At 45.6% G+C, this 16,432-nt stretch overlaps 1 long non-coding RNA gene across 1 annotated transcript in view; it reads right to left on the reverse strand.

Annotated features, from left to right (window-relative positions):
• LOC148540824 (uncharacterized) overlaps positions 1-12,683 on the reverse strand; it is a 57,312-nt gene extending 44,629 nt beyond the window's left edge. The window contains exons 1-3 of the long non-coding RNA XR_015880186.1: positions 12,612-12,683; positions 11,202-11,260; positions 7,259-7,364 (exon numbers count right to left, since the gene is read on the reverse strand). This is a non-coding gene — a long non-coding RNA (uncharacterized LOC148540824). The remainder of the gene's footprint in view (positions 1-7,258; positions 7,365-11,201; positions 11,261-12,611) is intronic.
• Between the last annotated feature and the right edge of the window lie 3,749 nt (positions 12,684-16,432).

The following is a 16,432-nucleotide window of genomic DNA, read 5'->3' on the forward strand; positions in this document are numbered from 1 at the left end:
GACTTTATTTTGAAATGTGAATATGACTGAAAGGCAGGAGATGTGATCAGACGTAGAGAGGAGATGCCGGGGCTCACAGAGAAGGAAGCTACATTGCCAAGGGACGCTTTTTCTATAACGGCAACTTCCAGATAAGCTGACCTGGCCAGCGGTCCCAGGGCACATGCCCTGTTTGTCTAGTTACGGCACTGCTCCCCACAATACCTACCATTTTAGAGATGCTCCAAGTCATCTAGCCATCACAATTTGCATTTGTCAAAGTCACTCAGATCGTTACGCTTGCCAACTTTTAAGAACTGACTGTTCACTTGGTGCCATTGTAACAAGATAATCAATGTCATTCACTTTACCTGTCAGTGGTTTTAAAGTTATGGCTGGTGCCATCTCCTGGGGTAAATAGTTGCTCTTGTCATGCAGCAGCCAAGTAGTAGTGCAACAGTCCAGGGTCTTGGTGAAATTTGTTTTAGAAGCACAAAAATAAATAAAATGTAGAAGTCGATCCTGGCCTGTCTGGCTCTAACTAAACAAAATAATTCCCTCACTCAGAGTGGAAGGATCTAGTGTACCTAATAAGTCTTTAGCACAGCACTTACATTCAGTAATCGCAAGTCTCTCAACAGGACTCTGACCTGCTCTCCACCCAGGCAGTGAGAGTCTAACACAACCTTAATCAGCCTCTTATATGTGGTTTGGCAATCAAGGCTGCTTATCAGCTTAAGTCTACCTGACAGAAGCTAAATCCTTGACAACCTTTACAGTATTTTATAAATACAATGAAATGCCAAAGTCATGGTATAGATGCCTAGTATTGTATAGGATCCCCTTTAGCCTGGCAAAGTGAAGCAACTTGACGTGACATCTATTCTACAAGTGGACAGAAGACCTCTGGAGAGATGTTGAACCATGCCGTATGGATAGCTTCCCATAGGTCCCGGATATTTGTAGGTGGATCCAGGGTGCAAATGGACCTCTCCACCACGTCCCATAAATGCTTAATTGGGTTCATGTCGGGCGGAAGTGGTGACCACAACATTCATCGGAACTCTCCAGGATGCTCTTTGAAACAATTCTGGACACCTTGGGACCTATGACATGGTGCATTATCCTGCTGGAATATTCTATCATTGTGCGGCTACATGAAATTTCTGAAGGGCTGCAAATGGTCATCAAGCAATGTAACATATGGGTCACTGGTCAATGACATGTTCAGGCGGACCAGTGGACCCAACCCATGCCACATGAACACACCCCACACCAATATGGAACCACCACCAGCCTGCACAGCTCATGAAGCCTAGCCACACCCAAACCCTACATCAGCCCAAAACCGGAACAGTGACTCATTGGACCACACCATGTTGCCAGTCCTCCAGGGTCCAATGAGCGACATCACAAGCCCAGGTGAGGTGCTGTGTCCGATGTCATACTGTTAACAGGGACACTCTGGTGGGTCTTCTGCTCCTATATCCCATGGAAGCTAGAGAACGCTGTACTGACCTGCTGGATATGCGTCTGGTACCTCCTGCATTGAATGTGGATGTGATTTGAGCCAGTGTCGCTTGTCTGTTACTACGGACGATTCTGGCCAGGTGATGCTGGTCATGATCATTAAGCACCCATGGTCGGCCACTGCACTGTCCACGGTGGGTGGTAATGCCTTCCATGAGGTATTCCCGGTACACACCTGACACCATAGATTGAGGAATATTGAATGTCAGCACAACTTTGGAAACGGAACATCTCATCCTTTGGGCACCCACTATCATGCCCCGTTTGAACTCTGATAATTCACGTTACCTACCATTAACTTTACATACTATCACATGACTTTTGGCACTTCAGTAGGTATACATTATGTCATTAAAAACACCTATGGATAGATGGATGGGATGTTAGGCCAAAAAGGCAGTCACCACCTTTGAAATATACAAAAGGGGGTTTATATTAGTAACTCTATTATAGAAGACAATTAGCATTTTACAGTTATTCACCTTTGAAACCAGCCTTTCCTGTAGTAACTAATAACTGACCATAATTACAATAGTCTATCCCACCTTCTCCTTTGTTTTACTCAGTTAACATTCAGCTTCACTATTGAACTCAGGTGATTGCACTAAATTGTCAAATAGAACACTTCAGCGGTTCCTTATAAATGAAGGATACCCAGTGAACTCGGAAAATGACACTTTCTAATGTATTGGTTTAATTACTGGCTTCAGAGCCATAGATATGAATATCATGATAGAAAGGTTATTCGCAGACAAAGTCATATGCTAGGAGGGTACTTCAGAATAATTGCTTTAATAGAAAGATAATTATATATGTATAACATTCTCATTTTTTCAACTAATCCTTTATAGTCTTGTAAGACAGTTTGTTTTCCCGGCAGACGTGGCATTTCTGCCATGTGTTAAAGCGATTGCATAGGAAGAGCAATGAGGGGAGGGATTGAGTCTATTCAGACCAATTGCAAATGATATCATTTTTAACCACTAATTACATATTACAGAAAATATGTTTATTAATAATTGTCCTTATGCTGTAAGAGAATGAATCTAACATCGGATGACCTGCTGTACATATTCTTCTATACTGCATCTTTCTTACTTTAATAATGTCACTATATTTTGACAAATCAAAATGACTGATTATAGTGTTTAGTGACCATCTAGCAGTCCTATAGCTGTATAAAAATACAGCTACTACAATGCTCCACCCGTAGAATGCAGATACCATTTTTTTACACTGCTACAACTGGCACATACCGAATCCCAGGTTATGACTGACCCTTTGCTGTGTTCACTATGTATGAGTAACCTCCTCAAAATTGTCCAAACTGCAGCTAAAACAAACTAGTGCAATTCAAAGGCATCCTCAAATTCTCATGTATAACACAAAAGAAACAATGGGAAAGAAAATAACTACTTACATTTGAGGGAACCCCAACCTTCCCACTTTTAGCGGTACTGGACACCCTAATGTTGGAGGTATAGATTTAAATGCAGGGAAGTAACTTTCATTATACGTACCGTGAAGTACCACTTTTTCTCAATTTACTTACTGTGTGCCTGATTCATAGCATTTGCGAGCGGGTCGATGTTTGGCCACCGCGCATGTGCACGCCGGAGCCGGCTCCTACGTGCACATGCGCGAGACCTGGCTAGTGACGGGTGCTCCGTCACTCCGGGTCTCGCACCAAAAAGGGGCGGCTGTCGATGTTGATCGACAGCTCGCCCCGTTTTGGAGGCGGGTGGGGGGGGTGGCTGACCAAATGGAGGCATTCACCACTGACGAGTGATGTCAGTGGTGAGCTTCCAGCTCTATTAAGAGCCAGAAGCTCACTGGGGCTTGTGGGAACGAGACCCTACCACAAGGGTCTTGTCACAAGCCCCGATGGTTGAGACCATCGCGGCCATCACCTGGCTTCTCGCAATAGCTGTGGGTAGTCTTTCAGAGCGTCCAGCTCTGAATCAATCTCTGTGTTCCTTCTGTATAATCTTGCATTTTACGAATGGATGACAATGGCTGGATTGTGCGTATGGCTGACCATATGAGGGCATACTTACCTACTTTAATTAACTCTTCTCCAGGAGAAGCCCAAAGAGGAGATGTACCTGACATCTTTGGGGGGCGGGACTCTCCACGTCATTTGGAACTGCCCCTGTTGCGGCAAAATGCTGTGATTCTCGTTATTTTAGCCCCGTCCCTTCAATAGAAAGTGGGCAGGACTAAGGAGATCAGTCTACTCTTTAAAAGGTGAGGGGCTACCCAAATATATGCAAGTATATATGAGGGGGTACTGAGCTAAGATTTAAATGGCTCTAACAATGTTTTACTTAAATATCATGCTGGGAGTTATAGTACTTGCCTCACTATGGGCTAACGGTTAATCTTAGCATTTTGGTGCACCTACTAATCATGAAAGGAGGCTACTAAGCTAATTACTGCACACCCAAGTGATGCAATGCTAATTGCCTCATATCTAGTTGTGCTTTGCATCCTTACATGTGATAGCATAAAAATTAATGTTATGTAACGAGTGGCACAAATAATACAGCTTACATTTGCAAAAAAAGAAAAAAATCTAAAGACAAAGCATTAGAGAAATGGCACTACAATGTAATTTGTTACCACATAGTACCATGCTGCACCATGCTATTAAATAAGTATATATGGGGGCAATTTAAATCAGAGCAATGCTGGAAATGTGTGCGGGATTGCTTGTAATGGTGCGCAGTCAGATGAGTGACATCTGAGACCTAAGGGCTGATTCAGAGCCGGACGCTATTTGCGCTCGCTCGTTCAGAAAATAGGGATGGCTATTCAAATGAACCGTTCGCTCTTTGCGGTCTGTTCACGCCTCTATGTCTGAACGAGCGAACAAAACTTGCGGTCGTTTTTTGAAAATATACGCCCCCTGGCCGCTCGCATCCTACGTCATGTCCGCTATTTATTAGATTAATCGAGTACATCGACCAGCATATGAACTGCTCGCTATTCTTGTGGTTGGTTTTTGCTACCACAATTTTGGGAGCAGTTCTGGCTATAAAATAACCCAGTGACGTGGTCAATGACGCTGCTGTATTAAATATGCACACCCATAAAACGCCCGTTTTGACCTTTAAGCACGCCTGCGTTCGGATCTCCACTCCCCGTTTTCAAGCACCTTCCCCTGTTACCACCCACATACGCCTCATTCTGTCACTCAAAATAGCAGGCATTCGCTATTTAGCGAACAAACGATTTTCGGCCGCACTGACTGGTTCGCGCATGCGTATTACGATCCGTACGCATGCGCAGTTGGGCAAACATCACTCGGAGCGAACGAGCGGCCGCTTACAAGCGGCTCTGAATCAGGCCCTAAGTTCATAATAAATTGTATATGCCTCTATATCTGTCCCTACTCGTCTTGATGGTATATGTAGCTCGGTTCAAGAGTATTTTGCTATTAAAGTGAAACTTTAATTCTATGTTGTCTTTAGCTTCACACTGCTCACACTCTGTGATAATTGAAAAGAAGATATCCACACTTACTTTAAGTCATCCTAAATGTCCTTTTCATCCATTAAGTTTATACAAATGTAAGCACTAAGGGCTTATTTATTAATGCAGTAATTGCGCTCAATCCTCTGAAAATAGCAGTTTTGGAAGGACTTATGAATTATTTAGTATCAGGGTTATTGATATAAGGGTGTAATACCCTGCTATCGGGCATATTTACCACAATCCGCATTTAAAATGCAGTTGAGGTGTGTTATATTTGACTAAATGCACATTGCAAATTTAGGAAATATCACAGGAATGTACTAAAATTTGCATGCAGGAAAAGACAATGCAAGAAAGCTCTGTCCCTGCGAATTCCCTCTATGCACTTGTCAGTGTAGTTTTCACAAAAAGTACCCGGAGAGTGTGACTGTGCATGTGCCGGCTCCCTGCTCCCCATAGAAAAGACATAAAATAACACTTATCTGCCCTGGACTGCTGATCGCTGATCTCCTCTCTGTGACCCAGTCCGCGGATGTGTGCAGTCAGCTGAGATTCAGTAAAGTGCCGTCCGGAACTTTCACTGTATCTCTGCATGCACGTCGCCCCCTTTTCCTGTGAGTGCCGAGGCCAGGGTCTATGTCATAGGACGCAGATTACCTGGCCTCGCAAGTAGCCAGGAGCCGGCCAGGCTGCATAAGCTAGACAATGTGTGTGATGAGCGATATTGGATGCAGCGGGCCCGGCGGGGGTGCCAACATCGGTAAGTGTATACACACTTGCCGATGTTGGCCACAACGAACAATGGCAGGTGGGGGTAGCGGGGCCATGCTGCATTTGGCAGCATAGCATCGTTAACGATATCCCCAGATTGACCTGTATGTTCAGTCGATGGGGGATATTGTTATCGCCCCATGGGAGCGCACATCGTCGATTCAGGGCATTCACACTGGATGATATGAACGATATATCGTTGAACAATATCGTTATCATTCATATCGTTCAGTTTAATCGTCCAGTGTGTACGGCCCTGAACAGATATATCTGCAGATGATGGTTGTTCATATACACTGAACAACTATCATCTGTCATCTGGGCGCGGGTCCCACTGGCCAGGGGAGTGTTGCGCCCCCCTCCCAGTGGCCTCTGCTGCAAATGTACGGGCGGTCAGCTGTACACACAGTAAAAGGACCCAATATATCTGCAGATATATTGGGCATCGGCTGTGCAGCACAGCCGCGATATGTCTCAGTGGCAAACGCAGGATTTCTAGAGGGGGGTTTCCAAATATTCAATTTTAGAGTGAGTGTGGCCTGTCCATGAAGAAGGTAGAATTAGCACTTAATCAGCTTTCAAATGCGTGATACAAAGTGTATTGTGTGTCATAATTCCAGCATATACAGGACCGGCAATCACAGTATGGCATTAGGTGCGGCAGTAGGTCCATCCTGTCTGAGCTGAATGTTTTTATTTTAGATATGGGCACCATTCCAAGAACATGCAGCACTAGGAAAATTCTATTATTTTACTATTTCTATTGTGGTAATGGTGTGGGCTGGGGAGGGGGGTTTCCAAGCAGATGGAAACCCCACCTGCGTTTGCCTATGTGTCTGTGATCTATGTTCACAGACATATCGCTGGTACACACTGGCTGACGGGCACAAGATATACTGGACAATCAATTGATCGGCCAATATATCTGCCAGTGTGTAACTGGAATTAAGCAGAGGGAGGCAGCAAAGACTGTCTGACGTGACGGGGAGAGAGATTCAACTACGAGGGGAGTGCCTATAGACTAAAAACACCCTTTGCGGTGGCAGAAGCAGAAATTGCAGCTGCTCCCCTGTCCATTCATATATTATGAGTTTATGGGGTCTATTCATGAAGCAGTGAAAAGAGTGGAGAAGTGAGCCAGTGGAGAAGTACCCCATGGCAACCAATCAGCTTTGAGGTTTCATTTATAAAGTACATTCTGTAAAATAATAGGTAGGAGCTGATTGGTTGCCATTGGCAACTTCTCCACTGGCTCACTTCTACACTCTTTTCACTGCTTCATGAATAGAACCCCTATATATGTTAAGTTAGTGTACCCCATGATCCACACCACATACATTAAAAAAGCCAGACCCATGTTAAATTATATGTACTGTAATATAATGCCCTCAATTCACATTTTGCCACAGTGATCAAAATTCACATACCACACAATAGTGCCCCCAATTCACATTATGCCACACATGGGTGCCCTTATACACAGCCACACAGTAGTGCCTACCTTACAGAATGCAGCCGCTGATGTGGATGTGATGTGAGCAGCAGGTGGGGAGAAGCGACCATGAGGGTTGGTACTGCAGGCACAGGCAGGACAGCTCCTCCTGTACCTGGAAGCAACAGCAGGAAGAATGATTAAGGGAGGAGGAGCCAGGGCTGACAAACAGGAGGGGTCCACTAGCCCAGAGCAGGAAAGTCATGCAGGATTAGGAGGAATTCAGTCAGTGACAGAAGGCATAGCAGCCACCTCCTAACTTCCAGTGGCTGGGCAGCACGTACATCATTCCTCCTCAAAGACCCTATTAACCAGGGCCGGACAAGGCACAGTCAGTCACACATACCTGTTTTACACAAGTAAAAAAACGGCGGTGGTCATGGACAGCCCGCCGGCCACCAAGTACACTGCAGTGGCCAGTGGCGCCCTCCCCCTGCTGGACTGCCACGGCACCCAGGGCACATGCCCCACCCTAGATACGCCCCTGCCCATCACCTTGCACCTATACCCCAAAAGGGAAGATTTACTTTATACAAGTCCTCTTGCATAAAGTAAAATGCAAAGCACTGTTGTTAAGCAAACTGCCCTCCAGAAGCAACTGTACCCCGCAGCAGTTGTAACAGCACTTAAGTACCTGAGTATAACAGCCAACTGCTAGTTAAAAGAAGAAAAGTATGGAAATAAAAGCCACCGGCGCTGCAAAGAACATTTGGTGTTATTACAGCTGTTTTACGCTGCTGTTAAAGGTTGCTAACCATAGAAAAAGCAAAACAAGAGAGAGAATAACAGCGCTGCGAAACACCTGAAACCTTACAAATATATGATGAAGAATATTAAATAATAATAAAATTAAATAATAAAAATAGAAAATAGAACAACTATGTCAGTCACAATTAGATCTATTTAATAATAAAATATAGAAGATAAAAATTCAGTATATATTAGACATCATTGGCCAATGAGAATACACATATAAAATATAATATGATAAAAAATGCAACAAATAACAAAAAAGTAACCAATTGATGTCAATCAATATATAAGTCCTGGCTCGTGGCTCTCCGCAATGGCCAACCCGGCTGTTGTCTGTGCTGCAGGGCAGTGGCGTGGAACAGACTTCCACGCACTGCTGGCTCAGAAGCGTGATCCGCTAGCCATGTCGTGTCCCGTTTCGCTGCCCCCTCACATTGCGGAGAGCCACGAGCCGGGACCTAGTGGAACTTATCATTTGCTCCTACAATTACGGCTTACTAAATCTGGAGGACGCTGGTGAGTGATTAATCATCACACTAATATATGTCATAACAGTGAGACATTGCTGTTTTCATTTATTGTGGGAGACCACAACTACTTAACTAACAGGAATTAACTTGAAGATCATTACAGATTCCACTAGCTTGTTCAAGTTGTTACAAATTAAGGGCCTGATTCAGACCCACTCGCGAGCGGCTGTCCGCTCGCAAGTGGGTCGATGGTGTGCACTGAGCATGCGCACGACGGAGGGAGCTCCGTCGTGCGCATGCGCCAGACGCGACGAGCGAAGGAAAGTCCTTCGCTCGTTGTGTCCGATCAAAGGGGGCGTGCTGTCAATGTTGATTGACAGCACGCCCCCTTTGGTAGGCGTGCCGGGGGCGTGCCTCCCTGACGGGGGCGTTCCCACGGGAACGCCTCCCGTCAAAAGCCGGCCCACTGACATCACTAGTGATGTCAGTGGGAGTGATTTTGGCTCTGATAGAGCCAAAATCACTCCGGAGCTTGCGGTTGAAAACCTCAACCGCAGGCTCCGGCTCGCAATTTCGATGGTCGCGATGGTCTCGACCATCGCGGCCATCAAAATGCATGCTCGTATAGCCTGTGGGTGGTGACCAACAGCTATACGAGCGTCCAGAAGGACGCTCCATTTTCATGGAGGCCGGCCCTCATTCAGAGCGTGCGCTCTGCTCAGAGCGTACGGCTCTGAATGAGGGCCTAAGTCTCTTCCGTGGACCTTGTTTCACCTAGACTGATACTTATGTTACACCTTTGCTGGAAATACAACAATAATCTTTTCCCCACATATGGGATGTGAAACATCAATGACATAACTACCTTAAATGGTAGCTGATATATAGTACTGTGGTGACCTAACAAATCAACGATTTTCTTTTTTGCTCCAATATTTACTATATATTGATTGACATCAATTGGTTACTTTTTTGTGATTTGTTGCATTTTTTATCATATTATATTTTATATGTGTATTCTCATTAGCCAATAATGTCTGTTATATACTGTAGCACTGCGGTTCTCCCGATTTTCAGAGAACCGCATTATGAAAGGGCTGGGTGTCGGCCGGGATACAGAGCAGCAGGTAGCTCCAGATCTTCCTCCCTGCTGCTCTATGCTGGTGACACTCAGGGTCAGAGGAGCGTGTGCTAAGCCCTGATTGGTGGAGCTCAGCACATGCTCTTCTGACCCCAGCAGAAAGGATGGGAGTACAGCATGGAGGAAGAAGCTGCTGGCTCCACATCAAGCAAGGTGATAGAGATACCACAGTCTGCTGCATGTTTGTATGTATGTGGGACCCTGATGTATGTATGTATGTTTGTATGTATGTGTATATGTGTGACTCTGCTTGTGTGTATGTAGGAATGAGATTGTAAAGCCGCTGGTTCAAATCCTGACAACATGAGCCCGAAAGGATGAAATGCCGATAGCGAAGGTAAGTAAAGCTAACTCTCCCCTCTCCCCCCTCTAACCCTCCCTTAGGGGTGCCTAACCCTAACCTCCCCCCTAGTGCCTAACCCTAACCTCCCCCCAGGAGTGCATAAACCTAACCCCCCCCTCCCCGCTCCCTAAACCTAACCCTCCCGGGGGGGTGCCTAACCCTATCCTCTCCCGGAGGTGCCTAACCCCCTCTTCCCCTAGCCTATCCCTTCCAGGGGGGTGCCTAAAACTAATTCCCCGGGAGCCCTCAAATCTAACCCTTCTCCCCTCCGCGGCTAAGAAGACGCGTGCCCCGGACTTATCTCGCTCGGGCCCGCGTAGTTCTGGATTCCGGCATCGGGATTATGATAAGCGTCTGTATCTCGAAGTCTATCATACATCCCTAGCCGGTATTCTGCCGTCTGGAATGTGACCGGTGGCACTGAGGCCGCCGGTCACTTAACTACATCCCTGTATGTATGTATATCATGTGACCCTGTCTGTATGTGTGTATGTCATACTTACCTACCCTCCCGGAAGTGTCGGGAGGCTCCCAAATTGTTGAGGAGCCATCCGCACCCCCGAAGGAGTATCCACATCTCCCACAACCCGCCCACTTCCTAGTGAAGTGGGCAGGGTGGGGAGATAAATGCCGGGAATCACCGCATAATTGCTGTGACTCGCGGCTCCGTATGGAGGGGGCAGAGCTAAATGACGTGAAACTGCGTCATTTAGCCCCACCCCCTCATCACGCTTCCATGATTCGCTGCAATTTGCGGAGCCTAATGACGTAGTAAGCCGGTCCCACCCCCCCTAAGCAGGCACCAGTGTCTGCTCCCCGGGCATCCCCAGAGAGCAGATACGTAAAGTAGGTAAGTATGGTGTATGTATATGTATGTATGTCTGTGTGCTCCAGCCTGTGTCTATGTCTGTGTGACCATGCCTGTGTGTTTGTATGTATGTATGTCTGTGTGACCCTGCCTGTGTGTTTGTATGTATGTATGTGGGTGTGACCCTTCTTGTGTGAATGTATGTATGTATGTATGTATGACCCTGCCTGTATGTGTCTGTGTGTATGTATGTGTGTGTGTGCAGGTGTGACCCTGCCTGTATGTGTGTATGAATATATGACCCGGTCTGTATGTATATGTACAGTAGGTGTCTATGTGTGACCCTTGGCTTAGGGGTGCTGTGAGAAAATTCTGAAAAAATAAGGATGCAACACACAGAGAAAGTTTGGGAACCACTGGCTTACAGTATAAATTACCTGCTCACCAAGGAGTCACCTGTGGAAATACAATTCTGCAGAGGCGTGTTTCATTTTTCCTGCAAACAGAAAAACATACAAAATTCAAGATCTCCGTTATTGTGTCCATAGCTGTTTTTGTGAAAATTTACTTGCCTAGCTGAAAAAGTACAAAGACAAAAGAATAAAATGCGCTTGCATGTCATTTTTAGGTTTATATGACAATGAACACGGTCTTGCCACTGATCATTCGCGATACTTCTGATTGCTGCCACTGACCATGGGGAGGGGGTAAAGGCACATTTGGGAATAGGGGTGACGGCAGGGTCAGAGAAGGGGACATGCTCTGAGGAACACATGGGGAGCGCCGTAGAGATCCCGGTCGGGCCCGGGTAAAGGAGGGGGCGTGGCCTAATCTTGGGAGGTGTGGCCACACCCCCTTGAGAGAAAATAAATAAATCACTTTTGCAGCGCCGCATAGCACTGGGGAGGGGGCGCTGTAAGCCCCCCAGCCCGGCGCTAAGCGAGGGGGAGGCACGATCAATGTGATCGCTCCCCCCCCCACAGCCATAGGAGACTGCTACGGCTGCTGCAGCACCCGCGTGCAGTCTTGCACTGCAGCCCAGCACAAACTGTGTGCTGAGCTGCTGTGAGTAAGGGGGGGTGACGCCGGGCCCCGGGCCCCGCCGAGCCCCTCTAGCAAGCCCGGGCCAACTGTACACGCCGCCCCCCCCCTCTCAGCACACTTGGGGCGGAAAGGTGGCAAAGGCACAACTGGGGAGGGCTGGGGCAGAGGCACACTTAGGGAGAGCAGAGGCACACTTAGGAAGGTATGGAGTCACACTTGGGGAGTGCTGAGGCAGTGGCATATTTGGGGAGGGAGGCTGATGTACACTCTGGGAGGCATGGAGTCTGACACACTTGAAGAGGAGAGCAGAGGCACACTTGGGGAGGGTTGAGGCACACTTGGGGATGACTCTGGCAGGGGCACACTTGGGGAGGGAGGCAAAGACACACTTGCTGAGGCTTGTGGGAGCTGTTTGCCAGGCCCAGCAGGTTCATGAATGAAAGCAGGCAGAGGGAGGAGGAGAGTTGGCAATGGGAAAGGTGGAACCGGACAGACAGTCATCCAAGATAATAGCTGGTCACTATGGGAGGGTGGCTCAGGTCCCATGCTCCCATATAAGCTTTTACTGCCCTGAGTGTCTGATTCGGGCAGCAAAATGCTTTTTACTCACAGACAACTGCCAGGGAATAAAAAGCAGTTTACAGATAGAACATCTGTGTAGTATGCACCCCCCCCACCTCTGAGCCTGCAACAGTAGTACTGACTGTACCCTCCTGATGGCGGGAGGGTACAGAGACCTTTGTAGTCTATATGTTAATACCAGTTTCTAGGCTGGCAGCCTATATTTGCAGACGTGCATGTACTTTTGTTAAGCTGGGTCCAAATTCAGCAAGAAATAATTTTCATCTTCATTCTCTGCCAGGTGTACTGTTCTGCTACGACAAAGAGAAAAATTATAATTTTAACCTTCCATCAGTTTTTGCTTCTTTGTACAAAACATTTACAAATGACGATGTATTTACCGTACTTCTCTTAAGACGTAGAGTTGAATTAGGGTTGGCTGCACAACACATATTTTAATTGTTTATCTGAGAGTGGTTTGTGTACATTGAATTAATTTACGATTGCATATTCTGCAGAGTGTATATGGGCGGGCACAATGTAAAAGAAATGTTACTATAAAAAGATATACACATTGTATAAAAAAATAGCTAGCACAGATTTTGTGTTTGAAACACGATTGTGCATGTAGAATTACTGAATAAAAATAACCAACAGATGGCACTCTTGTAAAAGGACACGCGTAAAGTGACAAAATCCATATCACCTTTCTGAATAAGTGACTCATTCTTCTTCTTGTTACTAATGTAATCAAACACATATAAATATTACATTTGTCTATACAGCATGTGTGTTTTTTAACTAATGTGCTTCTTATAGTTAGCTCTTATTTAAACATCAATTCATCTTTTATTATTTAGATAAGAACATTTTCCATTTTATGTGTGAACAGATCTCCCCAAAGTCTCATTACATTAATGTTCGTAGGGTGTCAGATCTTTGCTATTAATTAAGGATAATGTGACTGGCCGTAGGAGTGGGCATTTAGTTAGGGGAAACTGTTGCACTGGGAGAGATTTAAGGCCCGAGGAAAGGACAGTGACTATTTAGCCTGCTAAGCACTGACTGTTCGTTAGACTCAATTTGTCAAGAGAAAACAAGTAGTTGCATAGAATGTAATAGTCTCTTTATTGTATCTACCGTATGTAGATGTACAGTATGCTTCCAGGATGAATTTGGTTTCCTCGATAGTAGTATATGTATCCTTCATTAAAATCTAATTAAGGAGGATTTGGTGCCAACCCTAAGGGAATTTAAGGGTCAACATTTGCTGCTTTATCACTCCACTGGGACGCTGGGTTTGAGCTGAGATAAACATAGATATTATTGAGCTATGTAACTAAAGCAAGCAACTATATACAATAATTTTATGATCACTTTTCTTGCATGTCCCCTATGGAGAGGCTTAACTACAATGAGTTTGCTCTCCATAAGCATTTTATGGATAAGGTATTACAGAAATTATCAAGACATGGGTTCTAAGCAGGGTGCTCCATTTGCGCTTAGCTTGAAGTAGATTATAACTATAATCTTCTATGATGGTAATAGACATATTAAAAATTGTTGGTGATACTATGGACTCCCAGAAGAGTTGGGCACCCTCCTACATAATGCCCAAGTCCTAGTGAGATGAACCGTATGATGACACAATTCTCTGCAAAGAGTGTCATCATAGCCCTGTGGTTCACAACATTGCATCACTAGGGGTGTGACCACATTAAGTAATTTTCCTGCCCCCCCCACCCCTTACCCCTCCAGTGATCATCTCCATCTTTCCTGGAGGAGTGTATTAAATATATGCAAATATAGTAATAGGCCAATTAACTGATATTACTACAGAGAGAGAAAGAAAACATGCTATGTTCAATGCTTTACAAAAACCTCCTAGCTGTAATGAATGGATTTATATATACTGTGTAGTCTTAATCAAGAGCAACCACTATGGGGAGCCCTGCAATGCTGATTCATCCTTCCCTTCCGAGTCCTCTCCCCCCATTGGACCTACAGTGAGGTCAATGGCTGGGGAGGCACACATGGTCATGGAGATGGGTCTGATTGCTGGGAGCCTCTCTCACCCCCTACTTACTGTAACTCTCCCCTCACTACACTGAGCTTCAGTGTCCATTGATTCTCCTACCTGCATAACTGTGTATTCTCTTGATTCTGCTGACTGAGCTCCGATATCTAAACACTGCAGTGCACTTCCTGGTCACATGACACATCCAGGGTGTCCATCAGTGCTCAAGGCACATACCCCACCCTACTCAGAGGCATGCCTCTATAAGCTCTTTTTCTGTGCAGCTTACTGTCTGTGGTGTGGCGGCGCCCCCAGCTCTGCAAGCAGTGTATGACTATACAAAAGAGGCTGAGCTGTTGCTGACTCATCTCTCTCTTTTCCCTGAAGTCACAGGGAGCGCCACAAAGCTGGTGAGTGTTAACTATAAAAATTATTACAATTAACAAAAAATTTTTATAAGTTATAAATATCTTCTTTGTATTATTCTAATAATTTTTAGATCAATTCTCAAGAGTATGACAGGGGAGTCCTGCCTAACTTGACTGCACGTCCCTGATATGAAGCTCCCTTTCTGCCGCCAATTAGCAGAATTCTTCTAATACCCCTTCAGACAAAGCGAGATTCACGTTTTTTTCCGGTTCTCGGCCAAACTACCCATGTCTCACTTATGTCTGAAAGGCACCAACCCAGGAACATGTTCCCGGGTTAGCGCCCCTGCTATTGACCAGGGCTTTTCCATAAGTCCCAGGTAGACAACCCGGGTTAAGTCTGAATGGTGCGACCCGGGATTTTACTCCCTGGTCACACCTAGAGGCCTCTGATTGGATGTTCAGGGCTGCCTGGAGAGGGCAGGGCTGTCTGGAGGGGGCAGGACTGCCTGGAGGAGGCGGGGCATCTTCCTACAATAGGTAAAAGCTCCTGCTGGATCTGGGGAGATAATCAGTGGTTTCACAGCCCTTATAACCAGGGGTGAAGACCAAGTACCCAATGGTTTGGAAAGAGGTGTCTGGCCCATGCTGCAGTGTGGAGAAGCTGCCGACGCACACTAGCTATAGAGACGCTGCCCGTTGTGAGGTCTGGTAGCTGGAGAAGGGGTGTGTATATGAGTGTGATTTGTGTGTTTGTGTATGTATGACATGTATGTTTGTGTATGAGCGTGACATGAGAGTAGCCTGGCAACCTTGGATGTTAGAATGCCATTGCAGACATGCTTATGGGAATGGGATCGACCCAGGAATTTCCTGGGTCTCAGGTGTAATGTGAAAGGGGATCTTGAGGAAAAACACGGATTTTAGCTGAGGTGAAAAACCCGGGTCTGAGCAGGGAAATTCCCGGTCTTATGTCTGCAAGTGGTATTAGTGATGCATGCTCAGAACAGGCCTCAGTTCTTCTGAGAGCAGAGGTGTGGGACCAAGAGGCTAGAGGCACATGGTCAGACCCCCATACCCATATTTTGCTATGAGACTCATGTTTTGACCATTATCATCAGCTGTAACTTTGAATACTAAAACCCAAGGTTACAAAGCAAATTACAGGGATTACATTTTAAGTACTTTGGCAACTCATTTTGTGTAACCAATTGATTATTTATATATTTACGATGGTCAATAAAGTTTGATACATTCACTGATATTTACCTTCTGGTGCTTGGGTGAACAGCTAAGTCATAGCACCATTAGTGCTGATGGATGACGAACAAATACTCAATCAGAGCAGTCATTTTACAATCCTATTCACCATCCAGTCAAGGCCAGTGCAACCAGTGGGCAAGCATATAAATAGCCTCTATACATATGTACAAATGTTCCGGAATCATTTACAAACAAACTGGAAGAATAGCAACTTCATACTGTACATAATACAGATAAATAGCTATACCTACCCTAAAGAGCTTACAGTCTATAATAGTAGTTAAAAGTATATACAGGTGGTTAGATTTCGACTTAAGCTTGATCTGCTGCCCGTCGGCCATTGTGTACACACGATGTCTGTGAACTGCGTCATTCACAGACATATCGCATCGGCTGTGCTGCACAGCCGATAGAC

The sequence above is a fragment of the Taudactylus pleione genome, unplaced genomic scaffold, assembly GCF_031769625.1.
Source record: "Taudactylus pleione unplaced genomic scaffold, aTauple2 ptg000017l, whole genome shotgun sequence".
Taxonomy (NCBI): Eukaryota; Metazoa; Chordata; class Amphibia; order Anura; family Myobatrachidae; genus Taudactylus; species Taudactylus pleione.